Raw genomic sequence first — 19,754 nt, 5'->3', positions numbered from 1 at the left:
ACCACAGGATGTAAATAAATAACTCCAAGTCTTCTGAGTGGTCTGTCGATTCCCGCTAATCCACACATGCGAAGTTATCCCCTACACCATCGAATTGGTGCACCGGGATTGTAAACACAAACCCGGTAAGCTTTGCAGCTCATATGAGTAAAATAACAAATACCACCCGCATATCAATATATACGAAAATCACAAAACATCAATTATAAATGCACTCATGAGTCAATGGACGGCCCATCTGGTTGTCCAAAAATATGAAAATGAAAGTGCTCATGAGAAATTGGGCAACCCCTCTGTTTACCCAAATGTATTTATAACACGGGTACTAATGAGTGCTGGTACACCTCTGTTACCCCTCATGTAGTACACCGCCGACATTGCGCAACCTCCTACTACCCAAGATCCAAAAATATGAATACTCATGAGCCGATAACCCATCTGTTACCTCACATGCAGTCCTCCGGCAGAGAGACTAGAGCTCTAACTGTATTGTAACTTTCGCCCGGCCAAAGGCTAGGTTCTGATATGCCAAACACGTCCGAAGACATAAACACGTCCGAAGACAAAAACTCATCCGAAGACATCAATCACGTCCGAAGACAAAACTCGTCCGAAGACATCAATCACGTCCGAAGACAAAACTCGTCCGAAGACAATCAAGTTTTAACAAAACTCAATGTTAAAACAACGTACAATAATTATCATGTCATATTGTACAATTCAAATCACATGTTTGATATATAAATCTCATCACCAACGTGATCATATTCACAAAGAAATCCTGACAGTATATAATATAGCAAACTATATATCCAAGGGGGTAGTACCCATCGCCTTCTGTAAACCACCCCAGAACTTCGAAATGAAACGTGCATCTCGGTCAGAAACAATAGAAACTGGAGCTCCATGAAGTCTCACTACCTCATCCACATATAGTTTCCCTAGCACGTCCACTGAGTACTTCATTGACACTGGAAGAAAATGAGCCGACTTCGTCAACCGATCGACAATCACCCATATAGCATCGTGACCCTTCTTAGATCTAGGCAGTCCAGTCACAAAATCCATAGATATCTGCTCCCACTTCCAAAGAGGGATAGTCAATGGCTTCAACATGCCAGCTGGTCGTTGATGTTCTGCTTTTACTTGCTAACACGTAAGGCACTTCGACACAAACTCTGCTACATCTTTCTTAATACCGTTCTACCAGAATTGCATGCATAGGTCCTTGTACATCTTAGTGTTCCCTGGATGAACGGTATAACGTGATCGATGTGCCGTACGAAGGACCTCCTCCTTGAGATCATCACAATCCGGGACACACAATCTTGCCCCAAACCTCAACCCTCCATCGGGTCCAACTCTCTACTCGGAGGGACACACATCAAGCGTATCCACTACAAGATCTGCCAACTTAGCTTGTGAGAATTTATCTTGCGCCTGACCTTGTATGATCCTCGTGATCAATATGGGTTGCACCGTGACGCTACCAAGAAAGACCCTTGGTTCTCCTCCCGATGGTACCAAGTCAAACTCTGATGCAGTTTCGAGCATGAACCATTCATGAACCATAAGTGAAGCCACCACACCTCTCGGTTTCCTGCTCAAAGCATTGGCCACCACATTTGCCTTTCCCGGGTGATACTCCAATGTGAAGTCATAATCCTTGAGGAGTTCCATCCATCTCCTCTGCCTCATATTCAGCTCCTTCTGTGAGAATAAATACTTCAAACTTTATGATCTAAAAAGAGTTGAAACTTCTCACCATACAAGTAATGTCTCCAAATCTTCAGGGCAAACACAACTGCCTTAAGCTCTAGGTCGTGAGTAAGGTAGTTCTTCTCATGAATCTTCAACTGTCTAGAGCCATATGCAACAACTCCTCCATGCTGCATCAACACACAACCCAAACCTTGAAGCGAAGCATCACTGTAAATGATATAACCGCCCCCACTTGAAGGAATCGTCAACACTGGAGCTATGGTCAAACTGGTCTTTAGTTTGTTGAATGCCTCCTCACAAGCTTCCGTCCACACAAACAGAACATCTTTCTTGGTCAACTTGGTCAATGAAGATGAAATACTAGAAAACCCTTCGATAAATCTCATGTAGTAACCTGCCAAACCGAGGAAACTACGAATCTCTGTAGGGTTCTTTGGACGATTCCAATTCTTTACTGCATCTACCTTTGACGGGTCCACTAGTACCCCCTCTTTTGAGACAACATGATCAAGGAACTTGACCTCTTCTTTCCTGAACTCACACTTCTCGAATTTGGCATACAATTTTGCTTCCTTCAAGGTCTGCAACACAATTCTCAGATGCCCCCACATGCTCTTCCTGTGACTTTGAGTATATCAGGATGTCATCCACAAATACCACCACAAACTCGTCCAAGTACGGGCTAAAGACTTGGTTCATCAAACTCATAAAGACAGCTGGTGCATTTGTTAGACCAAATGGCATGACAACAAACTCATAATGTCCATACCGGGTCCTGAAGGTTGTCTTCGATATATCTTCTTCCTTCACCCTGAGTTAATGATAACCGGATCTCAAATCAATCTTAGAGAACACCGTAGCACCTTTAAGCTGATCGAACAAATCATCAATTCTAGGTAAGGGATACCTATTCTTAATGGTCACCTTGTTCAGTTCTCTATAGTCCACACATAACCGCAGGGAACCATCTTTCTTTTTCACGAACAAACCGGTGCTCCCTAAAGTGAAACACTAGGTCTAATGAGCCATTGGTCCAATAGCTCATCGATCTGCACCTTCAACTCCTTAAGTTCGGTTTGCCCCATTCTATAGGGCGCCTTTGACACAGGTGTCGTACCAGGTACTACGTCAATGCAGAAATCTATCACTCTTCGAGGAGGTAGTCCTAGTATCTCTTGGAACACCTCACCATACTCAGACACTACCACAATGTCTGCAATAGTTACTTTCTGATCCACCGATTCCACATGTGCCAAAACTCCTGATTTCATGGCATTATCTGACTTGAGGAAACGATAACAAAACACTGGCTCCCCGGGTCTATCCACCATGTCAAAACAATCAATCATCGCATGTTGCGGACTCAACCAATCAATTCCCAAGATCACATCATAGGTGTGGTCCGGAATCACAATCAATGAAGAAGAGAACTCTCCACTTCCAATCACAATAGGACAAGCCTTGCATATTGTCTCCAAATCAAGGGACACTCCAAGGGGTGAAGTGACACATAAAGCGTTTCCAAGAGGTGTAGGAATCAATCCTAACATCTCTACTACCGAACTAGCAATAAATGAATGCAATGTTCCCGTATCAAACAGTACTCTAACAAGGTAGTCAAAAAGTGATAAAGTACCTTCCACTCTTGTGTCTCGCTGACCCACTACAAACACCCTAGCTTGACCCGCTGGTGGCTGTCTCTGCTGACGTTCATGTGTACCCTGAAGGGGTCGGATACAATCTCTAGCCATGTGTCCCACTTGCCCGCACCTGTAGCAGCCTGCTCTCTTCGGTTTCGGACATGCTGTGGCATAGTGCCCCATTTCGTTGCAGACAAAACACCTCACTGATACCAATGGTCTAATAGGTGCAGTCCTGATAGATGGAGATGTTGTCTTTGACGGAATCTGGTAGTAGGGTCTTGGCCTCTTCCATGATCTACTCTTCGGCCCTGAGTTCTCGCTGCCTGAACAGATTGCCTTACATTTTCCCTTTGCATCTCTATCTCCCACATCTCCGGCTCGAGTCTTATCTTCATGTTCCAAGCTCATGGCACTCTCATACATCAACTCCTTGGTATACAGACAAAGAGCTGATATGATGGTCTTGTACTCTTGTTTAAGCCCTCGTAGAAACTTCTGAGCTAAGGAGGTCGCACCCATAGGCCTAGCATACCGGTACAGCTGCGAAAAACGAGCATCATACTCTCTAACGGTCATATCCCCCTGTACCAGCGCAAGGAACTCAAGCTCTAAGTTCTCCTGTACTGAGGCTGAAAAGTACTTCTCTCATAAAAGAGCCGTGAAACCATCCCATGTGAATGTAGACGCATCCACTGTGTGTCTCATGCTCTTCCACCAATCTAGATCATCATTTTTTAGAAAGAATGTAGCTATCTTTCTCTTCTCTATCTCTGAGCACTCTATCATCTCAAAATAAGTCTCCATACTCTCGATCCAATGGTCAGCTACCATATGATCCAGGCCTCCATGAAAGGACGGCGCTGACAGTCCACTGATATCCTTGATCAGCTTTAACACTCGACCATCATCTCTAATAACAGTAGCAGGCTCAACCTGTTCTTCCTGTGGAGCAGCCTCCTCATAAAGGTTCTCCATGTTGCGGACTCGGCCTGCGGCCCTACCTCGACCTCGGCCTCTCGCCCGTCCTCGGCCCTTACCCATTGTCCACTCAGAAGGACAATCATCTAACGAATCTAACACAAGCTTCGCCAACCTCGCCTGTGAGAAAGCATCACATGCTTGACCTTGAATGATCCTATAAATCAAGGTAGGTTGTACAAAAACACTACCAAGAAAGGTCCCCTTCTCAACCCCTGAGTGCACTAAATCAAACTCGGATGTTGTCTCAAGCATATGCCACTCCTGAACCATGAGAGAAGCAATTATGCCTCTCGGTCTCCTACTCAAGGCATTGGCAACAACGTTTGCCTTTCCATGATGATACTCTAAAGTGAAGTCATAATCCTTAAAGAGCTTTATCCACCTTCTTTGCCTCATATTCAACTCATTATGTGAGAACAGATACCTCAAACTCTTATAATCAAAAAAGAGTTGGAATTTCTTGCCATACAAGTAATGCCTCCACAACTTCAAGGCAAAGACAACTGCAGCTAGCTCTAAATCATGAGTGGGATAGTTCTTCTCATGAACTTTTAACTGTATAGAGCTGTATGCAACAACTCCTCCGTGCTGCATCAACACACACCCTAACCCTTGATGAGAAGCATCACTAAAAATAACAAAGCCACCTCCACTAGTGGGAATTACTAAAATTGGAGTTGTAGTCAATCTAATCTTCAACTCATTGAAGGACTTCTCACACTCATCAGTCCAATTAAATGGAGCATCCTTCTTGGTTAACTTGGTCAATGGTGAAGCGATACTAGAAAACTCTTCAATGAATCTCCGGTATTAACCTGTCAAACCAAGAAAACTACGGATCTCAGTAGGAGTCTTAGGGTGATTCCAACTCATCACTGCCTCCACCTTAGAAGGATCTACCGAGACTCCATCCTTTGACACCACATGGCTAGAAACTTAACCTCCTCCTTCCAAAACTCACACTTCTCAAGCTTAGCATAAAGCTTAGCCTCCCTGAGAGTTTGTAGCACAATCCTTAAGTTCTTCACATGAGCCTCCCGAGTCTTGGAGTAAATCAAGATATCATCAACAAACACTACCACAAACTGATCTAGATACTGGTGGAAGATTCGATTCATCAAACCCATGAAAACAGCAGGGGCATTGGTTAGACCAAAAGGCATGACAACAAACTCATAGTGTCTATACCTGGTCCTGAAAGCTGTCTTAGAAATATCCTCCTCCTTCACCCTAAGTTGGTTATATCCGGATCTAAAATCAATTTTAGAGAACACCGTGGCCCCTCTAAGTTGATCAAACAAGTCATCAATTCTAGATAAGGGAGACCTATTCTTAATGGTCACCTTGTTCAACTCCCTGTAGTCTACACACATTCGAAGTGAACCATCCTTCTTCTTTACGAACAAAACCGATGCACCCCAAGGTGAGACACTATGTCTAATGAACCCTTGGTCCAATAGCCCTTCAAGTTGAACCTTCAACTCCTGAAGCTCATTTTTTCCCATCCAATAAGGTGCCTTTGACACCGGTGCGATACCAGGTACCACATCTATTACGAAATCCACTACTCTCCGAGGAGGTAAACCTGGTATCTCCTGGAATACATCACCAAACTCTAACACCACCACGATGTCTGTAATAGCTATCTCACTATCCACAGACTCAACATGCGCCAAGACTCTTGTCCTCATTGCATTGTCTGACTTGAGGCAACGATAACTAAACGTTGGTTCCCTAGGGACACGAAAGACCACTATCATGTCAAAACAGTCAATCAATGCATGATGTGGCTTCAACCAATCAATTCACAATATCACATCATAAGTGTGATCCGGAATCAAAATCAACGAAGCGGAGAATTCTCTACCCCCAATCTCAAGAAGATAAGCATTGCAGATTGTCACAAGTTCCATTAACACACCAAGTGGAGAAACTACACATAAAGAGCTACTAAGAGGTGTAGGTACCAAGCCCAACACTTCCACTACTGAACTGGATATAAAAGAATGGGTTGCTCCCGTATCAAATAAAACTCTACCAATGGCAAACACTCTCGCCTGCCCAGCTGCTAACTGCCTCTGCTGATTTCCCTGATGACCCTGTCGTCATGGGCACTCCCTAGCCATGTGTCATGTCTGCCCACACGTAAAGCATGCCCTGGCCCTAACTCTAGGGCGATCCCTGGCAACGTGGCCAGTCTCCCTACAGCTGTAACACCTCTGCGGTTCGACCTGCCTAAGTGATACAGCTCTCAAAGGTGTTGCTGCCACCCTAGATGGAGGATACCGTTGGGTGATAGGAGCACAAAGTGTGACGTTCTTAATGTGTTTATGCCCTATTCTTACTCTTTGTTACCTCTTATTTAGTATGTTTTAGTTTCTTTTGTATGAATAATTGTTTAGGTAGAGCTTATATCAATTATTAGTGAATTGATGATGAAATCGTGCTAAGTGTTAATAATCCTTGTTGAGATATGATTCCTTGTTCGAGTAGGATTCATCCTTTCGTATTTCTTTGTTTCTAATATACTTATTCTTATTAGGAAATACAAATCCATGTTGGAGAAGGAAAGCAATCCTAGTTCCACAAGGAAAGAGAAGAAGAGACACTTAAAAGCCCAATCCATGCAAGAATGAAAATGCTGTCAAGATTTGTAGTTCAACTTCGACGGGCTCCCCTGGATAGCTCCGATTGCGTTAGAAGACGTACCTTATATGGATAAAAAGGATTTTGAGTCTAGTTTCTGTAGGATTTGGAATCAAATCAATATATTATTCCTACAGGGAGATATGACCAAATAATTACTCGGAGGTCCAGTTAGCTCGACGGAATTATCTCAGCCATTGATTTGCTTTTGATCCAAGGGCTATGAGGGAAACTTGGGACTTTGTTCCTCCTGCATATAGAGCACAAATATGTATCAGAATGTCCAAAAATCCCTGCACCAAAGAATGTCAAAGAAGGCATGCAGCAAATTAAATGAGAAGAGGCAAGAAAGTCAAAGAAGGCATGCAGCAAATTTAATGAGGAGAGGTAAGAAAAATCAAACATGGCTGCAACAATTAAGACTTTTGCTGCCTCCCTAATTCAAATGAAGAAATTTGTGCAAAATAAATCAGCATTAAAGGAGGAAGAAGATATGCAATTAATGCAAAAGATATGCAATCCTTATAGAAATCAGAATTCTGGCACTGCAGATCATCCAACTTTGACGAGCTCCCTTTGACAGCTCAAAATGATTGAGAAAATGCATGATCTGAATATCTATTTTCTAGAGAAAGTTATGGCCACAACAAGGGACAAAGGTCAGATCTGCCGAATCTATGAAACCTCAACCAATTTGGTTTCAACTTTGTGGACTTTGTGGCCATCATCCCTTGGGTTTCTTCCTCTATATATAGCACCTCATTTCCACATAAAATGATGATCAACCTTGCTCACAAGACTAGCCAAAGCTCTACATTAAACACTACTCATCATCCTCAAAGCCATTCAAGGCGAAAACACCATCTTCCCTTCATTCCATTTGATCCAAAGCGCTACGCCTCGGATTGCCATTCAAGTTGAAGCCGTACTGCCTTGTTTTGATACCGCTAAGGAGATTTACAAAGTGTAACTCGTTACTTCTTCACATATGTTTTCGGTTTGGATTCTTTGTGTGATGTTGTGTTTATGTTTTTGGCTAGTTCCGAATTTGTGGAATACTCTCATGTAGTTTACGATTTTGCAAGATGTTATAAAGTAGTTCTGATTTTGTTGTCTATGATTTCTATGTAGATATCGTGAGTTTATAATTCAATGATTTAATGATTCTCTTTCTTGGGCGTTAACTATATGTGATTCAAGGTGCTAAGTTAGTTTTGCATATAGGATTCTTAAGTGTTTTTGATAACTTGTTAAAGTAAGTGACATGCTTGACTTGTTAGTAATCACTAGGAATTAACCATGATCCGTTTGTTATCTAAGATGCGCTAAGTAATTAGATAAGAGATGAATCAATGAAGTGGTAAGATTGAGAAAGACATGTTACCTTGTAATTTCTAAGCGCTAAGATAGGATTACAAGGCCATGTTTCGAGTTAGGGATGCGCTAAGTAACCTAGTTCGGCATTAGGTTGTTGTTTGTTCACTCAATACTTGTCCGCTAAGGCTCGGTGTTTGCATAGGATGAGATTATGATTTTGAAGCTACTTGTGACGATTTGTTTGGTGATGTTTATGTGTTGGTTGGTTGATCACATGTATATATTAGTTTAGGATTTATTTTTATGTTCTTGATCCGATCCTATATCAAATCTCTTAAACTCTTATGAATTCGTGTTTAAATGTTTGTGATTCTTTACCCTGGTTGGATCCCCGGTTTGTGAACGATACCCTCTTGCTTTATACTACTAACGATGCTTACAGGGTTAATATTGATCTCGAGTAATCGAACCGATCATTGGGTCCTCTGCTTCTTCCATGCTCCTCCCCTATGACCCGTTAAACCACTACTCGAGGCCACTGCCTTTCCTTTTCTCTGAGCATTTTTATGTGATAATTCCCCCTGGAGCTTGTTCACTTGCTCCAGATTCAGTGCGCTCTCGTAAATCAGCTCCTTGGTAGCAAGGCAGAGTGCAGCTATGATGTTCTTGTACTCTGGTCTAAGTCCCCGTAGAAACTTCTGAGCCAATGAGGTCACATCCATAGGTCTCACAAACCAATACAACTGGTCAAAACGGGCCTCATACTCCCTGATTGTCATGTTCCCCTGGTTGAGTGCCAGGAACTGAAGCTCAAGCTCCTCCTTCACGGTAGATGGAAAGTACGTGTCCCGAAAGAGATCCACAAACTTCCCTCATGTCAAGGTGGATACATCCCTCGTCCTCTTCGTACTCTTCCACCAATCCAGGGTATCATCCTTCAAAAAGAAGGTAGCTAACATCCTCTTCTCCACCTCATAGCACACTACCAGATCAAGGTAGGTCTCCATGTTCTCAATCCAATGGTCAGCTACCATATGATCGAGACCCCCATGAAAGGTCGGTGCAGCCAATCTGGTAATATCCCTGATCTGCCTAAGGACTCGTCCCTCATCATGGACGCCAATCCCAAGGTCAGGCTACTCTACATCAAGTTCCTCTTGATGGGGAACTCGGCCTCCCCCTCTCGCCCTACCTCGGCCTCTAGTTCTGCGTACCCGTGAATCCATCACCTATAATGTTTCAACACTTGGTCAATACATGTATTAAAACTTAGATCCAACTGTAAGTTATGTACCACATGTATTAACCAAGACACGTAGGAGAGATTATAAAAGGATTATACAATCCTAATACGTAACCGACTCAGAGTACCAAACCCTAAGGCAAGGCTCCTAACACTCATGCATACCCAATGACATATTAATACCAGAGAGTATATGATGGGGATCCGCTACAGATAGGACCATCACCCCCGGTAGTACTAATTGTCACAAAATATACTAACCTGGCTCTAATACCAACTGTAACAACCCTAAATTCAGAATAATAAAATTTCAAATTTAAGGATGTTATCACTCTAAAATAACTTCAATAATTGAAATTACATTACAGTAGTTGAATATCTCAACCAAGTTTAACCATAACTCGTTTTATAAACTGTAATACATAAACATAATTACACGTTGTAAAGATGGACAATTTAACATCTCTCACAAACACCTCACCAGAACTAAAAAGGAATCTGAATCAAAAACAACTCTCAGCTGTCATTCAATGCACCCCTCTTGTCACAGCTACTAAGAAGTACCTGGAGCACTACCCCCTGCACCAATGATTGGTACACCGGGATTGTAAACACAACCCAGTCAGCTTCACCGCTGGTATGAGTAAATGAAAAGAAATACTCAACAAACATACATCTATGACAACTTCTCAGATATTATCATAATCACCACATTTTCACAATAATGACCACATTATGATCATTAACACACTCAGTTACTATCATCACCACAATAACGCTAGCGTCATCACATATGACGCACACAACAATGGAGTCATTCATGAGTCGGTCAGCACTTTGCTCCCATGAATGGTTCTCCACAATAATAATCATGAGTCAGACATCACTTTGCTCCCATGCATCGCAGACACAAACTAGAGCTCTAGATTAATCTTCCCCAACCCAGCCAAGGTATGGTTCTGACACTGTCTATCGCAACTTTGGTGTAACAATCAAAATAACACATTGTCGCCTCTAAACAACTGTTTAAACGACTCACCCACCCTACCCCACAACACCACAACAATAACATCAATAATACCAGAAGGTACATTTTATTCCCTTCCGGTTAACGACACACAAATAATCATACAGGAAGGTACATTTTCTTCCCTTTCGGTAACCACATAACAACAATATAACTCAATAATGCCGAAAGGTATATTTTCTTCCCTTCCGGCCACACAACATATAAGCACTTCGACTATACGAATATTCCATCCAAAATCCTCCAATTTACCGAAAGGTACATTTTATTCCCCCTCGGTCCCATCCTCCACCATTTAATGAAAACCAACTAAAAATACACAATATATTTCGCAAATATAGTAGTTTTATATACTTAGTGATAAATATACGCATATCCTATTACCATTTAGATACACATATATAAATCACCAAATATATAGACATTTATATTTCAATCACAAAGTAAGTAAATATATATAAAATGTAAGTTCACACGTCTAGTTACCGCCAAGGGTAACTAGACAAACGTGAGGTTTACTCACCTTTATGCTTGCTCCAACTTCGAGTTCACCGAGTATGAAAACTCGATTCCTCCTCAAGCACCTAAGTGACAACAAAAATCACTTAGTAAGGAAAGTAGCCCAAAAAGACAAGCTTCTAATTTACTAAGCCCACCCTCTCGGCCTAACCCATCAATCGTAACAAACTGAAACCTCACTGCCTCACTGTCCAACCATAACCAAACCAATCACAAAACTAAATTAAAACTTCCAAAAACATATCTAACTCAGAAGATATACAAAAATTAAACCTCACTGCCTCACTGTCACACGCCCACACTGTAATGACACTCAAAAATCAAAAGATGCTCGCAACAGAAAGCTATACAAAAAGATACTCGAACGAGAATTGTGAAGATACTCAAATAGGAATTTAAAAGATACTCACTTTGAAAAAAACACACGCCCACACTGGAATGACACTTAGAAATCAAAAGACACTCACATCAGAAAGCAACACAGAAAAATACTCGAACGAGAATTGAAAAGATACTCACAATATAAATATACTTTTTGAAAGAAACACAAGCCCACATTAGAATGACTCACAGAAGTCAAAAGACACTCGCACCACAATGCAACACAGAAAGATACTCACTATTGAAAGAAACACATGCCCATATTGGAATAACACTCAGAAATCAAAAGACACTCAAATCAAAAAGCAAAACAGAAAAGATACTGAAATATGAATTTAAAAGATACTCACGAAATAGAGATACTCACTTTGAAAGAAACACACGCCCACACTCGAATGACGCTCAAAAATCAAAAGTTACTTGCACCAGAAAGCAATAGAAAATGATACGCAAACGAGACTTGAAAATATACTCAAATAGGAATTGAAAAGATACTCACGAAACAGAGATACTTAGTTTGAAAGAAACACACGCCCACACTGGAATGAAACTCAGTAAACAAAAGACACTCGTATCATAAAGAAACAATGAAAGATACTCAAACGAGAATTGAAAAGATACTCAAACGGGAATTGAAAAGATACTCAAGATAGAAAGATACTCACTTTGAAAAGAAACATATGCCCACACTAGAATGACACTCAGAAATTAAAAGACACTCGCATCACAAAGCAACACAGAAAGATACTCAAACATGAATTGAAATGATACTCACTTTGAAAGAAACACACTCCCACACTGGAATGACTCGCAGAATTCAAAAGACACTCACACCACAATGCAATACAGAAATATACTCCCTATTGAAAAAAAACACGTGCCCACACTGGAATGACACTCAGAAAAAAAACACTCGAATAAAAAAGAAAAACATAATGATACTCAAACGAGGATAAAAAAGATACTCAAAAATGAATTGAAAAGATACTCAAGAACGAGAGATACTCATTCTGAAAGAAACACACGCCCACACTGGAATGACACTCATAAATCAAAAGATACTCGCATCAGAAAGCTACACAAAAACATACTCAAACGAGAATTGAAAAGATACTCAAATAGGAAATGAAAAGATACTCACTTTTAAAGAAACACACGCCCACACTGGAATGACACTTAGAAATCAAAAGACACTAGCATCAGAAAGCAACACAGATGTAATAACCTGATTTTTCGGGTTCAAATTGTATGAATTCTTGTAAATTATTAAACTTGGAAAATTTAATAAATCACATTTTTCGCTTCACAACGATGTCTAATCGAAAACGGAACTGTCTTCGGAAATCTAAATTGGAAAAAAAACGTTACTTTTCCGCGACGCGGGTGTCGACTTGTACTCTGTTGCTCATTTCCAAAAACTTCCTTGACAAAAGTTGTAGAGCTCGTTGATACGATTTCGTGGAAACATCGCACGTTTTAATCGGACGTCGTATGTGAAAGTTATTAGTGACGGAAGTTAGTTTCCAATTTTGGAAAAAGTATAAAAGGGAATTTTTGGAAACTAGGGTTTCCAAAAGCAGAAACTCTCTCTCTCCCTCTCTCACCCCCGCATCAATCCCTCTCTCTCTCCCCGACCCTTTCTCCCTCTCAAATCGCCTCCGGCGATCTCGCGACTCCGGCCTCTATGACCCACACCGCCGGCACCAAAGGCATCGCGCGGTCCTCAGCTGCGGCCCTTGAGCTCGCCACGCCTCCTCGCACCGCCGTGAAGCTCGAGCGACAACCTAAGGTTCCTGCGATTCCACCGTCGTCCAAACTTCATCGCCGGCGAGACCAGAGCACGGAGACTAGCTCATCATCGTCGATCCTCATCACTGAAGCCATCTGCAAGCAAATGGGAGTTGAATAGCGCCGCCGGCCTCACCCCTCACGAATTCGACCACCGTCGGTATTTTAGCTTTTCCCGTTGACTTTCCGCTAGTTCTAGGTCCAATATAGCTATGGAAATGCTTTAATTCGATTGATGTACATGTTGTGTGGAATTTGTGGTGCTTTTGTGAAGTTTTGGAGGAGGAGGGAGTGTTCATGCCGCCGTGTGTGGTGGCGCGTGACAGAGTGCGAGGGGGGCAGGAGACGGCCTTAGGCCGTGGAAGGGTTTAGGAGATAAAAAAGGACAGTTTTGGGCGATGGTGGCCGAGCTACACGCTGGTTTTCAATTGGCGTGTGGGCCCCACTCGCTGTCACTGTGGGCGGTAATTCCCGAACAGTAATTTTTTTGTAAAAAGTGATTTCTGTATAGTAAATATACAAAGTAATTATGTACAGTAAAAATGTAAAAGTAAGTTACGTACAGTAATTGTAAAAGTAATTTACGTACAGTAATTATAAAAGTAATTTTCTGAATGGTAAATCGGTGATTAGTATTTACTGGAACAGTATTTGCGATGGAACAGTACATTGGTGTACAGGAATACATAAATAGTATGTACATGTACAGTAATACGTGAACAGTAATTACATAAAAAACTGTAAATTTCTTAACAGTAAAACAGTAGTACTGATTTGGCATTTGAGGTTTTACGTAACATTTCTAACCACTTTTTATACAACTAGGTGATCGACAAAACAAGTGAAGGATTTGCTTTCGATATTGTGGAAATTACACTCAGGAAAATATGGTGAGTAAATCTCACTATGACGAGTCTACCATTGGCGGTGATTCATAATTACGCTTTATTTTAAAAGATCGAACTATGATATGTATATGATATAGTGGGTTGTGTATGTGTATAATGGTAAAATCGATACATATATATGGGTTGCTATATTATATACTGTCATATTCCTATTTCCAAATGAGTTTATCTATAGCATTGATATTTATTTTATTTGAGCATGAGTCGCTTGGTTTTTGTACAATAACATGTGAGGATTGTATTGTACGTGGTTTTAACTTGAGTTATGTTAAAACGTTTTTCTGTCTTCGGACGTGTTGGCATATTGGAACCTAGCCTTGGTCGGGTGACAATTACGATTCAATTAGAGCTCTAGTCTATCTGCCGGTGTACTGCATGAGGGGTAACATATGGGTTACCTGCTTATGAGTACCCATATTTTTGTGATATTGGGTAACAGATGGGTTGCCCAATGTCTGACGGCGTACCGCATGAGGAGTAACAGATGAGTACCTGCGTCTCATGAGTACTCGTATTGTAAGTGTATTTGGGTAAACAGATGGGTTGCCCGATTTCTCATGAGCACTTATATTTTCAGATATTATTGGACAACCAGAGATGCCGTCCTGTGACTCATGAGTACATTTATAATTAAATATTTTAGTATTTTCTCTTGTATACTATGCGTGTTATACTGTTGATTTACTCATACGAGCTGCAAATCTTATCGGGTTTGTGTTTACAATCCCGGTGCACCTATTCGATGGTGTATGGTATAGTTCTACAGGTGTAGATTAGCAGAATTGGAAGGCTACTCTGAAGATTTCGAAGTTTCTTTATTCTATTATGTGGTGAGGATTGAGAGGATTTTACATTTCCATTTGATATAATCAATTCGATAGAGATGTATTATGAACTCAGTTACGATACGATGTGACTGTAAGATGATTTCATTTTATTGAGATTGTTTTAGAGTTTTTCATGGCTTCGATTTTGAGTTTAACACTTGAAATTTCGGGGTCGTGACAGAAAGATACTCAAACGAGAATTGAAAAGATACTCAAATAGGAATTGAAAAGATACTCACTTTGAAAGAAACACACGCTCACACTGGAAAGACACTCAGAAATCAGAAGATACTCGCAGCAAAAAGTAACATAAAAAGATACTTAAACTAGACTTGAAAATATACTGAAATAGGAATTGAAAAGATACTCACTTTGAAAAAACACACGCCCACACTGGAATGATACTCAGAAATCAAAAGACACTCGCATCAAAAAGCAACACAGAAAGATACTCAAACGAGAATTGAAAAGATACTCAAATAAGAAGTGAAAAGATACTAATGATAGAAATATACGTACTTTGAAAGAAACACATGCCCACACTAGAATGAAACTCATAAATCAAAAGATACTCGCATCAGAAAGCGACACAGAAAGATACTCAAACGTAAATTGATCTTCCTACCATATCATTGGCATCAAGAGTTTACTCGACTTATTTCACCATTCTTAATACAACTTGTACCCACGAATTTACTACGGGCACCCAATAACCATATCAATTTCATCTTGTCTATACAATATATCCTTATCAAGGTCCCATGATCAAGTTTTTATCATAATCTCATACAACAACGTTAATACTCCAAAACCCCACATATGTGCAACAGTTCAACAATTAAATTTGTTTGTCATATTTATGATCGGTTTCATTACTCGACATCCATATCAAGCCTGTAAGCATCATAAGTAGTATAAAGCAAGAGGGTATCATTCACAATCCGGGGATCCAGCCAAGGTAAAGAATCACAAACAATTAACACAAATTCACATAGAGTTCATAAGATTGAAGATAGGTTCGGATTAAAAACAGAAAATAAAACATAAACTACTATATACATGTGATCAACCAACCAACACATAAGAAATCACCAAACAAATCATGTAAGAACAAAGTCATCGAAATTTATTCTCAATCAAGTTCATGTCGTAGGTATCTTAGTTCAACTTAAGTTTGATCATGCATCAAGTTCCTACTTGGTTCCTAATACATGGATACTATTGAGCTTAACTACTTGTCTTGCAATGAAATCTAACACACTAATTCATCATGCAATTACGTATCACATAGAGAAATTAACATGTTTTAAGCACCTATCCAACGCCAAACTTAAGAAAATAATTAGTGAGATAATAAAGAACAAACAATTAATCAACTACTTGTATCATAATCATTTTTGAATTATTAGCATATGCAACATCAACTACTTGTCTCAATTACACATGCAATATAAGAACACACCGAAAATTAATTAAGAACATGAACAGAAACTCACGGCATAAAACCTAAAATCATTGAATAGAAATCGAAAACATTATATTATTACACAATTTGAAAGTCACAACTATCTCAAAGACAAGATCGAAATAAACTTTAACAAAACAAAAACAAAAATCATCCAAGAACAAGAACAAAGAAAACCGAAATAAAACATGAAGATCATAGAGTTACACTTTATAATATTCCTACGGGGTTTATTCCAAACAAACGAATATCCTAGGCTACTTGCTTCGGATACAAGATATGTTGAAGGATGAATTTCGGATTCTAGAGTTCTTAGTAAGATGAATGTGTTTGGGCAGAGCTTTGGCTATACTTTGGTGCAAGGATTGATGATGACGATCAATGATGCCGTGCCTCTATATATAGGAGTCAAAATAGCCTTCATGTCGCCCCAATAAGGAGATATAATCGGATTGGGATACTGAAATCTTATTTGATATGGACTTTGATTCTTGAACTCTAAATCTAACTTGATGTAGGAAACCAATTCCAAATGAGAGACAACCATGGGCTGCATGGCAACTCTCCATGTTGAACTAGGAAATGCTAGGCCGTCCTCTCTTTTTTCCTTATCCAACTCGGATATGATCTCCTTGTCCAACTAGGAATGCATCACGGGGCCACTGCTCCTTGTCCAAATAGGATTTCTCTTTCCTGAAAAGAAATCGACAAATAAGGAATATGAAAGAATGAAAATAGGAAAGTAGAATCCTAGTCGAGTAAGGAATCATAGCTCAATAAGGATTTCTAACACTTATCACAATTTCATCATCAAAACTATCATATTCGGCATAACTTTACCTAATCATACAAATAACAAATATGAACCTAAAACAACTAAATAAAGAGTAACAAAGCACAAGAATATGACATATACAAATTAAGAACGTCACACTTTGTGCTCCTATCAACAGCCCCACAGTTAGACTTTGCTAGTCCCTTAGCAAAACTAAAAAGGGAAATCAAAACATAAAACAACTAAAACTAACGACATACTCATACAAAACACTCTAATGCCTTCAACATTTTGTCTCAAAGATATTCAAACTCATAGCATCAAGAGTAACACTCAATCGAAAATAGATAAGATGAAGTCAATGGTTAATAAACATGATATTTCGTTTAACAAGTAAGACATGGCAGAAACATAGGCGATATTAAGCTCGACATGTTCAAAAAAAGTTCAAATTCAACTCACAAGGGATATGCACACCGAATTTTTTTCTCTCAAGAACATGACATATGCTTAAAATCTTTTCACACACAAGAGTTATAAACACATAGTGAATAATTCGAAAACCTCATGAAAGATACCAATCATATGCACAAATGAACCCAAACCATATGCTTACTCATGAAACAAACTCCACATATCAAGAGCTACTCATTTTAAGAATCATGCAGATCTTTATAAAAATGTTAGCTTAGGCTCGGCAAGGATATAATTTTCAAAGAAAATGAATCACAAAGGTCATCATCAAAACTTAGCAGAGCAAGAACATCCACTTTATGTTGTTATACTCCATAAAACACGAGCTAAGTATCATCATGTTGGACACATTCTTCACTTTAAACATTGTGAAAACGAACAAAGGCTAAAGTATAACATTATTGAGCCTTCAACAAATACACACAACTCCAAATTCAAAAAAAAACATGATCAAGCTGTGACTTCTTCATTTTCATTTTTTTCAAACCGTGCATCATGTCTTTTTTCTTCTACTTCTTCTCACGTCATCTTTCTATTTTATTTTTTCTCTTTTCACGGCACAACATACATACATACTTAGCATAACCCCACACTTGACTCAAATCATTACTCCATATTAACACCAAGAATTGGCTCTGCTAAGCCTCAAAGATAAGGGTAGAGATATACTATACTAAGCAAGGATATAACATGTTGGTAATGAAAAAAAAGACTTAACGTAGCCTTAAAGGGGTTCATACTAAGGTGTCCCAAGAATGGCTCAAATAGGGATACAGATTTTTGGCATAAAGTTGTGAAATCCTAAAATGATCCGATAATCCTTTTCAAAATCAGAGTATATTAAGACATAAATCTTCAAAAGTTTCGCAAAGTAAGTTCTAGCATTCTCTAATTCATTGCAATTCTATGGCATATAAATTGATCAAAATAGATGTAATGAGGTTAAATAGCCAAGAAGCGATAGATAAAACTCTCCAAAGAAAGACACAAGTATGGCTCGAAACTCACAAAGGTTACATGAATTCAAACAAGGAACTTGCTCATTATGTACCTAAGTTTCAAAATCTTCATTTACTACATGTTCGTACAATATCTACAAATCGATTAACCATCAAATAACAATTAAGTTCAATTCGAAATTGTGATCATCTATCTGATACGACCTGAATCTTTTACGATTCGTTGCGATAATAATTTTATCTTTTACTCGGAACGAGAGTCGTACTACGTGTGACGACTCTAAAAGTTGACTTTTTGATACGTAATTGTTTCGGAAAAAATTCATTCACGAAAGTCGTAGAGCTCGTCGATACGAATTCGTCGACACGTGGCACGCCTAAATCGGAGTTCGTACGGGAAAGTTATGAATCAAAAAGCGTATTTGGGCATTTTTTGGAAATAAGTATAAATAGGGGTAAAATATCAGAGAAAAAAAAAAGAAAAGGAAACATATCGAATTGTTCGACCGGGCTCCTCCCCGACCCCAAAACACTACCGTGCGATTTTCCGGTGATCTCTCTGCCGTCAGAGCATCTCCGGCCGGCGAACCTGTCCCGTCGTGATCGCCTCCTCGTCGCCGTCCTCCTTGTAGCTGTGGTTCCTCCTATCTCCAACAGAGAAGAGAGAATCGAAGGAGAGAAGGCCGAACTGTTCCTGTTTTTCTTCCGGCGAGTTTTCAGCGTTTCCGCCGTCTCAGGCCACCGTTTGGGTCGATTCGGGTATCAATATTCATCTCCTCTTCATGGTCTACAATTCTATATAATTGGTTTACAAATTTGATTGAGTTTTGACCATTTTAATTATTGGGTTCATGTTGTTCTTCATCGTTCTATGAGGATGGAGTTGAATCCGAAATTTCTGGGTTTGGAGGAGGCTTGGGGTGCAGCTGGGTGAAGCTTCAAGTTGATTAGGGAGCTTCTTGGACCGAGTTGATCACGGCTGCAAGCTTACTGGCTTCTTCAATAAGGCTTCTGTTTTGGAATTCCAAAGGTAATTGCAGCCTTGAGTTTAAAGTGCAGTTTAATTGTAGGTTGCCTAG

The 19,754-nt window shown here is 39.8% G+C and overlaps 1 pseudogene; it reads right to left on the bottom strand.

The window, feature by feature from the left end:
* Positions 1-19,754, bottom strand: part of LOC126787230 (uncharacterized) — a 191,615-nt pseudogene that overhangs the window by 52,126 nt on the left and 119,735 nt on the right.

This window comes from Argentina anserina, chromosome 3 (assembly GCF_933775445.1).
Source record: "Argentina anserina chromosome 3, drPotAnse1.1, whole genome shotgun sequence".
NCBI lineage: Eukaryota > Viridiplantae > Streptophyta > Magnoliopsida > Rosales > Rosaceae > Argentina > Argentina anserina.
Note: the sequence above shows the minus strand (reverse complement) of the source record. Positions and strands in the feature narration are given on the sequence as shown.